The following is a 16453-nucleotide window of genomic DNA, read 5'->3' on the forward strand; positions in this document are numbered from 1 at the left end:
GACCACTACTATCCTGTCTTCCAACACCATAAATGAATTTGTATTTTATATAAATGTAATAATACAATATATATTCTTTTGTGCCATCATTTTTTCACTCAGCATTGAGTTTTATGTTATTATGTTTTGCTACTAGATTGTTCCCTCTTATTCCTATAGTATTCCACTGTGTGAATATTGACTCAATTCTTAATTGGCTAGGTTTCATCTCCTCCCCTCCCCCCCAACAAAGGGTTCATGTGTGCTGTAAATTTAAAATTCTTTCATGTTTAAGAATATTTGCCAGCTGTCATTATATCTGAATGACATCCTGATGGATTGAATATTCTTGGCTAACCCTTGCATTCCTTTAGAACTTTATAGACATTGCTTCATTGTATTTTGGCTTTGAACGTTGCTTTCAGAGAAGTTTGAGGCCAGCCTGCTATTTTCCCTTAGTTGATGATTTGCTTGTTTTCTGTCTGAGATTTATTTGTCCATGGACTTGATTTCTTAACAGGTATATGACTTAGTATTGAGCATTATTTATCAAAAGTTCCTGGAGCATAGTTTTTTTGTTATAATCTGCAAATTCAGATTTTTCCTTCAGTTCTTAGTAATTTCTATAAATTAAAATGTGAACTATCTTTTGCATTTTATTTTCTTTTTCTTTACTTAGTGATGCATAAATCTATGTTAGATATGTCTGTCTTTCATATCTATTAGTTATTTCTTAATTGCTTTACTTTCTTTGATCTCCAGCCATGAGTAAGTTTTTAATGTTTTATTTTCTCTGTTTGTGGTTTGCCTATAATGATTGTTTTGTTCTTCATTTTGTTTATTTAGATCTTCAGCCTCTCTACCTTTTTCTCTTATTTTGACTTTTATTTTTTTGTTTTTTTTTGAGTTATATTTTTATGTTGTTTTTTAGAAGAAAATAATCATGAGTAATTTCCTTTCATTTTTTGTTATATATTCTTTGTCTTTTGTATAGAATCTTCCAGTTTTATTTAAATATTTTATTTGTTTTTTATTTATTCATTGATTGGCAATTTATGTTTACATAACTACTGTTTGGCTTAGACAGACAGAATATCTTAGTGACTCCTTCCCTTCTCACTGTCTATAAAGCTAATTTTTTCTGTCACTGAGCTACACTTTGATGTTTGAAATTTGATTTTTGCCCAGTTTTGTTTGCCTATCATGAAGAGAGGGAGAGAGATCTTCGACATAGGTGAGGAGGCCTTCATAGCACACCTAAGTCTTGCTTTCTCTTACAAGATTTCGTTAAATATTTTCGACCAAGTTCATTCCATCTTATTAGAAACTATGGACAATTCTCATCAGGGAAAAATGTGCTTAGGCTGTGAATCATTATCCGTCATTTCAGAGAGTACTCTGGAGTCTACTTCTGCCCTGGGAAGTCAACCCTATTTTTCACTTCCTTGTTTCACCAGTTTTTGCACTGTAGGTTTTTCTAGCATCTTCAATAAGAGGAAACAAGAGATAACAATAGCTACTCGGTTTGTGTCTCTCCATATATGAAGGCATTAAGAAAAATTATCAGAATGTTGTTAGTTTACTGACATTGCTTCAGGGACATGGTTAGGAACTGAGCTTACTGCAACCCTAGTTCTGATTCCAGTATGTTTTAATTTCCCCAAGGTAACCAATTTTTTAATGTTTGGTAGTTGATGTTATGTTTCTTTTGGTTATTTTTGTTAGGTTTTTTTTGGTTGTTGTTCAATATTTTTGTTTTTGATAATTTTTTTAGGATTTGAAGGAAGAAAAAACTTTTAAAATTGCCATTTCAGCCTAATATCCTAACCTGGAACCTATTCCTTAGTGTCCTTTCTAATTGATTATGGAGAAGTTCCTTTGTAACTCTGGATTGAGATTGCAGTTCATTCTTTTAAGTTTTAGTGATCATGGTGCTGGTGATATATGTGTTCTTATGTGAATGAATGTGAGAGAATGAGGAAGGAGAAAACATGTGGAATTGAAAAGAGGAAAAATACTTCTAAAACACTGTGCAATACAAGAAATTAAATTGATCTGACCCAAATGGTATATACATTTGCAATTTAGATGAGGGATAATAGTGACAATTGTAGCTTATATTTCATGAGTCCTTATGTTGGGTCAGGAACTGTCATGGGTGCTTTGTAAGTTTTAACTAATTTAATTCTTACAATAAACCTCTGAAGTAGTACTGTTATTATCTCTCATTTTATAAATGAGAAAACAGCATAAAGAGGAAATGACCCAGAATTAGAACTGGAATCCAGATCTAGGCAGTTTATCTCTTAAACACTAATCTGTGTATTTGTTTCACATTTTATTAGATTTCCATAGAATGTGTGAATAGGATTTAATCCTGGCATATACAACAGCTGTATTCTAAGCTAATTTAATTTTACGCTTTCTACTACAGTTTTTCATTTTAATGTTTATAATCTTGCTATGAGATTTATAGTATTTATAGTAATATTCTAAAGCATGATTATAAAATATCTAAATAAAAACAAATATTTACAAACCGATTTTATTGTTACTTGAATTTTTAGTGGAGAAAATGTGTTTGACTGTTTCACATGAGAGTCAATTTTAAGAGAGCAAACATATTTTTAATATTTTCTAGTCTTCTATTTTCATAGAAATAGAATTCCCTTTATTTATACCACAGAGCCCCAATTGATTGAGGCATGTTCATGTTTAATATATTTCTAACTACATTGGTCTTAAATCTTAAATAATACTCTACAAGATGAAACATATTTTTTCCTAGACAGCTTATATTCTAAAGGTTATCTATATTCAGCCTTGAATTCATGTTGTGCATTCTTAAATAATACATTTGAACTTTAGCTACTGCTAGTTACTTCCTCCTGCAAAAAAGAGATGTTGTCATGTATTTAATATACCATTTGTGGTTGTAAAGTAGCTGACTTGTTTCATTTATTATCAAGGGATTGATGACAGTGTAGATCTGAAATGCACATCTCTTTAGTTCATTACATGATTATCACTGGAGTGGGATATCCTTGACATCTTCTGCTTTTGATTTATGTAGATGTTCCTTGAATGTCATGACATCATTGATTGGGTGCACATCTTAACTTTATTATTTAATCTTACAGCTGTAAACAGAATGTTTATTAAAAAACTATGTTGTGCAAAACATTGTACCCTGTCTTGTAAGTGTAGTGTATGTGTGGGTGTACACAATTCATGACAATCTTTTGTTAAAAAGTTGTCTATCAAAGTTTAGTTTATTTAAACTGATGTGTTATATCTGTAAAACATGTGATCAAGATTATCATTTAATAGCTTTATTTTTAGGAATCTGTGTAAGTTAAAGTCCATTTCATTAAGAATGTCTCAATGCCCTTTTGTCTGACGTTGCTTTGAATTTCATCTATTATACAGTAGAACTCAATTCTTATTAGCTTCAATGGAATGGTAAAGTAGGTGGCCAGTCAGCTTAGTTGAAGTAATAAAAACAGTCTTTTTTATGAAATAAAAGGGCATGAAAGCACTTGATTAATTATTAATATAGCAATCTATATATTTTTCTTTTAGTTGAAGGATTTCAAATATTTTTTCATATTAGCAAACGAAATATTTTTCAGTAAAGTAGTGAATTTTTTTTGCCATTTAAGTACTTTTGCATTTTTTTAATATATTTTATTTATTTATTTTTGGCTGCATTGGGTCTTCGTTGCTGCACATGGGCTTTCTCTAGTTGCAGCGAGCGGTGGCTACTCTTTGTTGTGGTGTGTGGGCTTCTCATTGCAGTGGCTTCTCTTGTTGCAGAACATGGGATCTAGGCACGCGGGCTTCAGTAGTTGTGGCTCACGGGCTCTAGAGCGCAGGCTCAGTAGTTGTGGCGCATGGGATTATTTGCTCCACGGCATGTGGGATCTTCCCGGACCAGGGATTGAACCCGTATCCCCTGCATTGGCAGACGGATTCTTAACCACTGTGCACCAGGGAAGTCCCACTTTTGCATTTTTTAATATTAGTGAACACTTCTATGACAGCACTTATTTATGTAGGCTGTTAACAAGCAAAAAAAAATTCTTTATATCAATTCTTTGATGTAAATATTGTTATTATCATTATCTTGGGTTTATAGGTAAGGAAACGTGAAGCACAGAGAGGTTAAAGGATTTGTTCTAGGTCTTATAGCTAATATATGGTGAAGCTAGGATTCAAACCCAAGTCAAGTAGTCTGATACAAAGTTAGAACCAACTAACTTTTTTTTTTTTTTTAACATCTTTATTGGAGTATAATTGCTTTACAATGTTGTGTTAGTTTCTGCTGTACAACAAAGTGAATCAGCTATATGTATACCTATATCCCCATATCCCCTCCCTCTTGAGCCTCCCTCCCACCCTCCCTATCCCACCCCTCTAGGTCATCACAAAGCATCGAGCTGATCTCCCTGTGTTATGCAGCAGCTTCCCACTAGCTATTCATTTTACATTTGGAAGTGTATATATGTCAGTGCTACTTCCTCACTTCGTCCCAGCGTTCCCTCCCTGCTCTGTGTCCTCAAGTACCTTCTCTATGTCTGTGTCTTTATTCCTGCCCTGCCGCTAGGTTCATGAGTACCGTTTTTATAGATTCCCTATATATGCGTTAGCATACGGTATTTGTTTTTCTCTTTCTGACTTACTTCACTCTGTATGACGGAATCTAAGTCCATCCACCTCATTACAAATAACTCAATTTCGTTCCTTTTTATGGCTGAGTAATATTCCATTGTGTATATGTGCCACATCTTCTTTATCCATTCATGTGTCGATGGATGTTTAGGTTGCTTCCATGTCCTGGCTATTATAAATAGTGCTGAAATGAACATTGTGGTACATGTACCTTTTTGAGTTATGGTTTTCTCAGGGTATATGCCCAGTAGTGGGATTGCTGGGTCGTATGGTAGTTCTATTTTTAGTATTTTAAGGAACCTCCATACTGTTCTCCATAGTGGCTGTATCAATTTACATTCCCACCAACAGTACAGGAGTGTTCCCTTTTCTCCACACACTCTCCAGCATTTATTGTTTATAGATTTTTGATGATGGCCATTCAGACCAGTGTCAGGGTATAACCTCATTGTGGTTTTGATTTGCATCTCTCTAATGATTAGTGATGTTGAGCATCTTTTCATGTGTTTGTTAGCAATCTGTACGTCTTCTTTGGAGAAATGTCTATTTAGGTCTTCTGCCCAATTCTGGATTGGGTTGTTTGTTTTTTTGATATTGAGCTGCTTGTATATTTTGGATGTTAATCCTTTGTCAGTTGCTTCATTTGCAAATATTTTCTCCCATTCTGAACGTTGTCTTTTTGTCTTGTTTATGGTTTCCTTTGCTGTGCAAAAGCTTTTAAGTTTCATTCGGTCCCATTTGTTTGTTTTTATTTCCATTTCTCTAGGAGGTGGGTCAAAAAGGATCTTGCTGTGATTTATGTCATAGAGTGTTCTGCCTATGTTTTCCTCTAAGAGTTTGATAGTGTCTGGCCTTATATTTAGGTCTTTAATCCATTTTGAGTTTATTTTTCTGTATGGTGTTAGGAAGTTTTCTAATTTCATTCTTTTACATGTAGCTGTCTAGTTTTCCCAGCACCACTTATTGAAGAGGCTGTCTTTTCTCCATTGTATATTCTTGCCTCCTTTGTCAAAGATAAGGTGACCGTATGTGCGTGGGTTTATCTCTGGGCTTTCTATCCTGTTCCATTGATCTATATTTCTGTTTTTGTGCCAGTACCATACTGTCTTGATTATTGTAGTTTTGTAGTATAGTCTGAAGTCAGGGAGCCTGATTCTTCCAGCTCCGTTTTTCTTTATCAAGATTGCTTTGGATATTCGGGGTCTTTTGTGTTTCCATACAAACTGTAAAATTTCTTGTTCTAGTTCTGTGAAAAATGCCTTTGGTAATTTGATAGGGATTGCATTGAATCTGTAGATTGCTTTGGGTAGTATAGTCATTTTCACAATGTTGATTCTTCCAATCCAAGAACATGGTGTATCTCTCCATCTGTTTGTATCATCTTTGATTTCTTTCATCAGTGTCTTATGGTTTACTGCATGCAGGTCTTTTGCCTCCTTAGGTAGGTTTATTCCTAGGTATTTTGTTCTTTTGGTTGCAGTGGTGAATGGGAGTGTTTCCTTAATTTCTCTTTCTCATCTTTCGTTGTTAGTGTATAGGAATGCAAGAGATTTCTGTGCATTACTTTTGTATCCTGCTACTTTACCAAATTCATCGATTAGCTCTAGTAGTTTTTTGGTAGCATCTTTAGGATTTTCTATGTGTAGTATCATGTCATCTGCAAACAGTGACTGTTTTATTTCTTCTTTTCCAATTTGTATTCCTTTTATTTCTTTTTCTTCTCTGATTGCTGTGGCTGAAACTTCCAAAACTGTGTTGAATATTAGTGGTGAGAGTGGGCACCCTTGTCTTGTTCCTGATCTTAGAGGAAATGGTTTCATTTTTTTCACCATTGAGAATGATGTTGGCTGTGGGTTTGTCATATATGGCTTTTATTATGTTGAGGTAGGTTCCCTGTATGCCCACTTTCTGTTGAGTTTTTATCATAAATGGGTGTTGACTTTTGTCAAAACTTTTTTCTGCATCTATTGAGATGATAACATGGTTTTTATTCTTCAATTTGTTAATATGGTGTATCACATTGATTGATTTGCATATATTGAAGAATCCTTGCAGTCTTGTGATAAACCCCACTTGATCATGTTGTATGATCCTTTTAATGTGCTGTTGGATTCTGTTTGCTAGTATTTTGTTGAGGATTTTTGCATCTATGTTCATCAGTGATATTGGCCTGTAATTTTCCTTTTTTGTGACATCTTTATCTGGTTTTGGTATCAGGGTGATGATGGCGTTGTAGAATGAGTTTGGGAGTGTTCCTCCATCTGTTATATTTTGGAAGAGTTTGAGAAGGATAGGTGTTAGCTCTTCTCTAAATGTTTGAGAGAATTCATCTCTGAAGCCATCTGGTCCTGGGCTTTTGTTTGTTGGAAGATTTTTAATCACAGTTTCAATTTCAGTGCTTGTTTTGGTCTGTTCATAGTTTGTATTTCTTCCTGGTTCAGTCTTGGATGGTTGTACTTTTCTAAGAATTTGTCCTTTCCAGGTTGTCCATTTTATTGGCATATAGTTGCTTGTAGTAGTCTTTCATGATCCTTTGTATTTCTGCGGTGTCAGTTGTTACTTCTCCTTTTTCATTTCTAATTCTGTTGATTTGAATCTTCTCCCTTTTTTTTCTGATGGTCTGGCTTATGGTGTATCAATTTTGTTTGTCTTCTCAAAGAACCAGGTTTTAGTTTTATTGATCTTTGCTATAGTTTCCTTCATTTCTTTTTCATTTATTTTTGATCTGATCTTTATGAGTTGTTTCCTTCTGCTAACTTCGTGTTTTTTTTTTTTCTTCTTTCTCTAATTGCTTTAAGCATAAGGTTAGGTTGTTTATTTGAGATTTTTCTTGTTTCTTGAGGTGGAATTGTATAGCTATAAACTTTCCTCTTAGAACTGCTTTTGCTGCATACCATAGGTTTTGGGTTATCATGTTTTCATTGTCATTTGGTTCTAGGTATTTTTTAATTTCCTCTTTGATTTCTTCCATGATCTCTTGGTTGTTTAGTTGAGTATTGTTTAGCCTCCATGTGTTTGTATTTTTTATAGTTTTTTTCCTGTAATGGATATCTAGCCTCCTAGCTTGTGGTCAGAAAAGATGCTTGAGACGATTTCAACTTTCTTAAATTTACCAAGGCTTGATTTGTGACCCAAATGTGCTCTATCCTGCAGAATGTTCTGTGTGCACTTGAGAAGAAAGTGTATACTGTTGTTTTTGGATGTAATGTCCTATAAATATCAATTAAGTCTATCTGGTCTAATGTGTCAGTTAAATCTTGTGTTTCCTTATTTATTTTCTGTTTGGATGATATGTCCATTGGTGTAAGTGTGGTGTTTAAGTCCCCTCCTACCATTGTATTACTGTCGATTTCCCCTTTTATGGCTGTTAGCATTTGCCTTATGTATTGAGGTGCTCCTGTGCCACCTAAGCTTGTTTTGTTAGGCCATTTGTATACTAAGTGGTGTAACACACATTTTCTCTTTTCAACATCACAACAGATCTGTGAAAGTATGCACGATAGATTGAGAAAATATGATTTAGCCTTGGTCACATAGCTAGAAAATTGATAATTTTAAGCCAGAACTCAGGTCTCCTATCAATAACCCAATGTAGTCTCTGTCTTCATATCCTCTGTTGACCCCAGGGTATTACATGAAGTATTTTGCTGTTGAGAAAATATATTATTCAACATATGTTTGACAGTTCTGAAGGAGTGTGAAGCAGATTAAGAAATGTAATATTAGACACTTGATCAATTTTAGGGTTATGATGAATTATCCAGTTTACCTCTTTAATATGGGCATTTTTTGTGATTGATGGTCATTTGCTTTTCTTTAGTTAAAATAAGTGTTTATTTTCCTAATTATAGAATTATAATTAGGAAATACATATTTAATACATATTTAATACAATTAGGAATATATACATATATGATACGTATTTATTATAGAAAGTTTAGAAAATAAAGAAAAATATAAATAAAAAGCATTCATTGTTTAGCTTTAACAATGGTTTTATCTCTTGTTTTTATTTTAACTTTAACTTGAAATAATTATAGAATATAAGAAGTCACAAAAGTAGTACAAAGGTCCCATGTATCCTACTGTCTTTTAAAAATACACATATACTCATTTACTCGTTTACTGTAAGTACGCACTTACCAAATTAGAATCATAAGGATGCTTTTAAAAAGCAGGGAATACAAATATGTCATGTGTCATTTTTCATAGATGAATGCATAGTATACACATTTTTGCACCTTGTTTTGTGTGTGTGTGTCTGTGTGTTAGTATATACTGAGCTTCCTCATTTTTTTGGTTGCTGTATATAGTATTCCATTGTATTTTTGTATGTTTCTGTATATATAATTATTATTATAGTGCCAGACTTCCATTATTAGACATTTATGTTTTTTCCATTCTTGTCATATTATGAAAAGTGCTGCACTTTATAATTTTGTACTCTGCATTTTTTTGTTATGTATTTCTGTAGGTGGCTACTGAATTTTCTGTTTCACTTTCATCATTGTCTTTAAGATTATTATGTATTTTATTATAAAATCTGTAGAAATTATGCTGTATGTTAATAATTTTTTTTAGATTCTCTAATAGCAATAAATCCTACCAGGTTGAATATTTTAAAAAACGTAACCAATTCTAACTTTTTAAAGGAGTTTTATAATCATTTACAAGTGATGTTGATTTCCTTTTTTTAAAATTACTATTGTCAGAAAGTAAAATATATGTATTAGCTTTTTTAAAAAATCTTTCAGAGAGTCAAATGTTGGACTTATTTATTGATTGGTTGAGTTAATTGTTTTCTAATTCTCTTGCATGTTTTGGCAAATATATTTTTTTACCTCCCCTTGCATTCTTTTTTTTCTTGTTTATTTGGAAGCATACTTTTATTCCTTTCTAAGTAATGAGAACAAAAACAATAATATTAATATTATTCTGAGGACAGCAGTGGTGTCATCCTATTGTTTATTACATGACATACTCATTTTTCTTAGTTTGTAAACTTTTAGTATACTTTTTGATCTGTTAGTTATTTAATAGTCAAGGGATTTGTCCTTTATTGTTTGTTCAAATTTTGTTTTTTTACTGTATTATGAGCAGATAGTATGGTATGTGGAATTACTACCTTTGAAATTTATTGAGGATTTCTAATTGGCCTAATTTGATATTGAGCTTATATTTACAATCTTTTTTCTCTGATAAACAAACAAATAACCTAAAGCACACAACACTCTGATCTATAATCATAAGAAAATTTCCAGTAGGAATTTTTAGACTCAGATAAATGATTATCAGTCCCATTTGAAAAGATAAATATATATACTAGGCTGTTTTGCTTGATGTTCAGTAAGACATGAGTAGCTGTATGAAAATTATATATGGAAATTGTTTTAGGGATCAAGAGCAGAATACAACATAATAAATTTTTGAAATTTCTGAAGAGGATAATTTTCTGGAGTTTCAAAACACCAGGCAATCTCAAAGGAATATATTTATGAATTCTCACTGTAGACATTGTATGACCAAAATAACAAATATTAAAATTGAAAATTGGAAAAAATTTAGAAGAATTATGAGGTATTAGTATTTAAATATATAAAAATATAAATTTTGAAAATATCAAAACTGTAATGGATACGTGGGGGAAGGATGGAGACTGGAAAGAGAGTACCGCTTGTCAGTAATGGAAAAGTGCAAATGCAAATGGCAAAACCATTAAAATTCTTTGTACCTGGTATGCTAGTAATGCTACTCATTACATTATAACTTGAGCACAATTCGTTTGGAAATCATTTTGAGATGAGTCCTATCGTTGACTTAATTTTTATTTAGATTTTTTTAATGTAAATAATTTAGAAGAAAAAAAATCATGTCCTTGAAAATGTCAGTTATTATGATAATTATAGCAGAAGAATATTGGAAAATGTCTTAATGTCATATTAACAATAGTTAACAACAGTTAATTTATTAATAAGAGTTAATGAATAAGTAGTGGCAGGTTTACTTTGTGGAGCCTTGAGAATTAATAAAAATACCTGCATTATTACTTTAATTTTTGAAATATAGGACTTGAAATTAGGCCTTGTGGTTATAGCTAATGCATCAATATTCTCAAAGTTTAGAGTGAAACTGGAGAAATAACACAATTGTTCATTTAGTATTTTTTTCTTTTACTAATTTTTTTTTCTTATAAAGCTATGATTTAAAAAATGATAACTAAAATTTAGGGAGAAAAGAAGGAGAGATTACATACCACAGTTCATTCAGAAAGATAAAAAATTCAAATATTTTGGATATTTCCAACCTGAATTACATCTTACCTGCCCCATGCTCAGCTCTCTTTTCATCATAGGAGCAGTAATTCTTCCAGTCTTCCAGAATTTAAAAGTGATAGTCACAACCAAAAAAAAAAATAGATAAATTGGACTTTATAAAAATTAAGATTATTTGGGGTTCCAAAGGCACTATGATGAAAGAAAAAAGACAATCCACAGAATGGAATAGCAGATTGTAAATCTTATATTTGATAAGGGTATAGTATCTAGAACATACAAAGAACTTTTACCACTCAACATTAAAGAGAGATCCCCTTCCTCTTGCCTTCAGGCAACCCGGAAGTTGTGCTTGCCATGCTGCTGTCCTTTTCTCAGGGTACTTTGTGCTCTTTCTTTTCATCCTGGGCCCAACAGAATGGCTCCTACAAAAAGAGTGGCAAGAAGAAGGGCTATTCTGCCATCAACAAGGTAGTGACCAAAGAATACACCATTCACATTCACAAGTGCATTCATACTGAGGGCTGCAAGAGGCATGGCCGTCCAGCATTCAAAGAGATCCAGAAATCTGCCATGAAGAAGATGGGAACTCCTGATGTGTGCATTGACACTGGGCTCAATAAAGCTGTCTGGGCCAATGGAATTAGGAGTATCCCTTACCTTATCTGGGTGCTGTAGCCCAGAAGATGGAAAGAGGATGAGGAATCATTAAACAAGTGCTATCCATTGGTTACCTAGGTACCTGTCACCACTTTCAAAAATCTACAGACAATGTGGATGAGAACTAACTCTTGATTGTCAAGTAGTCATAAAACTGCAAAAAAAAAACCCCAATAAGGAGACATATAACACAATTTAAAAATAGGCAGGGGCTTCCCTGGTGGCGCAGTGGTTAGGAATCCGCCTGCCAATGCAGGGGACACGGGTTCGTGCCCCGGTCCGGGAAGATCCCACATGCCGCGGAGCGGCTAGGCCCGTGAGCCACAGCTACTGAGCCTGCGCGTCTGGAGCCTGTGCTCCGCAACAGGAGAAGCCGCGACAGTGAGAAGGGCGCGCACCGCGATGAAGAGTGGTCCCCGCTCACCGCAACTGGAGAAAGCCCTCGCACAGAAACGAAGACCCAACACAGCCAAAGAAAACAATAATTAGTTAATTAATTTTAAAAAATAGGCAGAGAATTTGAGTAGATATTTCTTTGAGGATGATATACAAATGACCAATATGCACATGAAAAGATACTTAACATTGTTATCAATAAGGAAATGGCAAATCAAAAACATAAGATACCATTTCATACCTACTAGAATGGTTTTCATAAAAAAAGTCAGCTAATTACAGGAGTTAGTGGGGATATAATAAAATTAGAACACTTGTATGCCAATGGTGGGAATGTGAAATGGTGCAGCCATGTTGGAAAACAGGTTTTCAGTTTCTTAAATGGTTAATTATAGAGTTACCATATGACTCAGTAATTCTACTATTAGATACATACCCAAAAGAATTGAGAACATACGTCCACACAAAACCATATACACGAATGTTCATAGCAGTGTTGTTCATAATAACCAAAAAGTGGAATTAACCCAAATGTCCATCAACTGATGAATGGATAAACAATATCTGGTATATTCATACAGTGCAATATTATTCATCCATATAAATATGTACATGTATAATGTATATGTACATATTTATATGGATGAATATAACATTTCATCCATATAAATGAATATTTATATATTGTATATCTATATATTTACATATATGTATAAATTCCCAGAGTTGAAATCACAAGTTAAAGAATAAATATAGTTGTTACAGAGACAAATAAAATTCTCCAACGAGTATTCTTTTTAATAAGAATTATCTATAGTGTATTCATTTAGCATCAGTTGTGCTTTAATTGGTTTGTCTAATTAATGAAAAATGGTATTGCTTGTTTTATGTTTCATATTCCATATAAAGTAACCTTTATCAAAATAATAGTATATCTTCTGTGTTAAAATTGTTTTTAGTTTTACTACTTTTTTGTTGGGCTGACACTATACTGATGCCAGAAGCTTGGCTTCTGTGCATTGGTGCCAAATTGAAACTCGGAGACAGAGTTTTGGGTGAAGTTGAAAAGAATAGCTTTATTGCTTAGCCAGGCAAAGGGGGACACAGCGGGCTCATGCCCTCAAAAACAGTGTGTCCCAACCCAGGAGGATTTGGTGAGGAGTTTTATAGCAGTTGTTCAAGGGCAGGGTCGCTGATGAGATCAGGGTGTGTGCAGGGCCTGGCAGGGCCTGGCAGGGCCTGCACTCCTTTGATCCGGGCTCAGGTAATCTCTTGATGAGCTTCTCTGGTTCCTTTCATCTGGCTTCAGGTGGTCTTCTTTGGAATGAAGAATGCTGACATCTTCCATTTGTTGGAGGTTTTAGTTCTGTAAAGAGCTCAAAGATAGTGTTATGTGTATCCCTTGAGGGGGAACCAGGACCCTGCCCCAAGGCTGCACTATTGTTTCTTGACTGCTCCTCCCTTGTCTCTGCATCCCCTCCCTTCCCTGATTAGCAACTGTTTGAATCTGCACTTTGAACTCAGGGAAGGTCATGGAGGCTGGAATCTGTTCCTTACAGACAAGGAATCTGGGACAGGTAAAGGCTTCCGTGCCCAGGAGCCCCACAGGTCCTGCTCAGTTTCAATACTGTATTCTCACACCATAGAGTTTTGGGGATCATATACATTATCCATACATTCTTTAAATCTAGGTTCATGATTATCAGTGGATATTGAAAATTTCTTGGTACTTTTACATGACTTCCTGCATTCATTGTAAATCCTGTTTGGCAGCTAGCTTCTCTGCATGATTTCTCTTCAGTAATTAAATTTAACATTTCCAGCTGCTTAAAAATTTGTTGGCCTTTCCTGTTCATTTGTGTTTCTTCATGTAAAACGTGGGACATCCACATAGTTTTACTTCTTTTAAAGTGCCATTTTATAGTCTGGGTTTGGCAGTTATATACTGTGAATGGTTTACTTTCTTATTCTAAATATGAATCTAAAATTTTAATTTTAAATGTTAATCTAAATATCAATGTGATGTATATCAGATATGTGATTGCCCTAAGTGACTTGCTTCTAGTAATTTATACATATTTATATTTTTTTTCTTAGAATGTCAGACTAGGTTATTTGTAATGATGTATAATTTCAGCCACCTGTATTCTTTAAGTACAGGTATAAGCAGTTACACAGAACTATAAGTTGGGCTAATTGCCATAGGATTTAATGAATCTTTTGGTTATAATACAGCAGAATAATTTTAAACATAAGAAATCTTGTGTCTCTTTTTTTAACAGTACTTTACAATTATATTTGTGTGAGGGATATTTTTTGATATAGGTAGTTTGAGAAGGTGTTTCCTGGTACTACTGAGCCACATATCTGTCTTCAGAGTGTATCATGCTTGTAATTCAAGGCCCATTATTCTCCATTACTGGAGAAAGCACTTTTCATAGGTAAAGTAGTTCCTTGTAATAAATTATGAGCATCTACCTACAGCTTACTATTTTTAGATGTCTCAAATGGTCATTCTTTAAAATATTAATGAGTTCATATGTGAACAGCCAATAAAAGTCCTGGTATAATCTTAACTTGTGGACTTACTTAGAATTATAGTATTCAAACTGTTAATATTTCAGGTCCTTTATTGAGAATCTGATTTTACAAATGGATGTATGGTGTATGGTTGATTAGGCAAGTTAAAATATTTACCAGCCTAATTCCCCAAATCTGTTGTGCTATTTTATTCTTCATCTTATATTACATTCTTAAATAAAATTTGCTGACATAATAAATTGATAAGGCATCAGATAGAGGAGTGGCAACAATACAGATGTTTTTGTTTTAACTGGTAATTATCTTTGATTGTTCCTTGTTTTCAGCAGAGTATTAGACCATAGAATATAATTCACTAGATGAAAGTTTTAATTTGAGAATGAAAAATTGCATCTAAAAGTAAATGGTGATTTAAAAAATTATTTTAAAAATTGTTTATTACTGAAATTCATTTGGAATTGCGAGTGGCCCTGAGTAGCCAAAACAGTCTTCAAAGAAAAAAAAGAACAAAATCAGGAGCGCTCAAACTTCCTGATTTTAATATTTACTACAAAGCTATAATAGTCATGGTACTGGCACTATTATAGACACGTATAACAGAAGAATAGAATTTAGAATCCAAAAATAAATTTGTTCATATAAGGCCAGTTGACTTTTGACAAGGGTGACAAGGTAATTCAATGAGAAAAGAATAGTCTCTAAAGCAAATTGTGCAGACATAACTGGATATCCACATGCAAAAGAATAAAGTTGATCCTTACCTCGTACCATATATACAAATTGACTCAAAATGGATCAATGACCTAAACATAAGAGTGAAATCATAAACTCTTAGAAGATAATATAGTGGTAACTCTTCATGACTGTGTATGTAGAAATGGATTCTTAGATACGACACCAAAAGCAAAAGAAGAAAAGAAAAAATGGATAATTGGATGTCATGAAATTTAAAAACTCTGTGTATCAAAGGACATTATCAAGAATGTAAAAAGATAACCTATAGAATGGGAGAAAATACTTGCAAATCTATATCTCATAAAAGGGTCTATTATCCAGATGTTAAGATTTCTCTCAACTCAACAACAAAAAACCAAACAACCTAAATGAAAAATGAGCAAAGAACTTAAATGGACTTTTCTCCAAAGATATACAAATGGCCCACAAACCCATGAAAAGGTGTTCAGCATTAGTCATTAGGGACAAGCTAAAATAAAACAAGTAGGGAATAACAAATGTTGGCAAGGATATGGAGATATTAGAACCTTTATACACTGTTGGTGGAATGTAAAATGGTATAGATGCTGTGGAAACAGTTTCGTAGTTCCTCAGAAATGTAAAAGAATTACCATGCGACCTAGCAATTCCACTCCTAGTGCCATATCCGAAAGAACTGAAAATAGTTACTCACACAAGTACATGTGCATGCATGTGTAGTTTATCATGTGTGTCAGCTTGAGTAGGATGCCCAGATTGCTGTTTTAAATATTATCTCTGGGTGTGTCTGGGAGGGTGTTTCCAGAAGAGATTAGCATTTGAATAAGTAGAGTGAATAAAGAAGATCAGTGCCAATGGGTATCATCCAATCCATTGAGCGCCTGAATAGTGCAGAAAGGTGGAGGACGGGTGAATTCATTCTCTCTACTTTAGCTGAAACATTTATCTTCTCCTGACCTTGGACATTGGTACTCCTGGTTCTCAGGCTTTCGGACTAAGACAAGGACTTGCACCATTAGCCCCCCAGTTCTTGGGCTGAATTACACCACCAGTTTTCCTGGTTCTCCAGCTTTCAAATGGTGGATTGTGGTACTTCTTGATCCCATGAAACAATTGCTTTAATAAATCTCCTCTTATATATATGTCTCTGTATCTTATTGGTTCTGTTCCTCTGGAGAACCCTGACTAACACAATGCATGTTCATAGCAACACTATTCAC

At 33.8% G+C, this 16453-nt stretch overlaps 1 protein-coding gene and 1 pseudogene across 4 annotated transcripts in view; both read left to right on the forward strand.

The window, feature by feature from the left end:
- The window catches only part of LRBA (LPS responsive beige-like anchor protein), a 776641-nt gene that overhangs the window by 298221 nt on the left and 461967 nt on the right, over positions 1–16453 (forward strand). The window lies entirely within an intron of this gene.
- On the forward strand, positions 4329–11717 carry LOC133092485 (large ribosomal subunit protein eL31-like; annotated as a pseudogene).

The sequence above is a fragment of the Eubalaena glacialis genome, chromosome 5, assembly GCF_028564815.1.
Source record: "Eubalaena glacialis isolate mEubGla1 chromosome 5, mEubGla1.1.hap2.+ XY, whole genome shotgun sequence".
Taxonomy (NCBI): Eukaryota; Metazoa; Chordata; class Mammalia; order Artiodactyla; family Balaenidae; genus Eubalaena; species Eubalaena glacialis.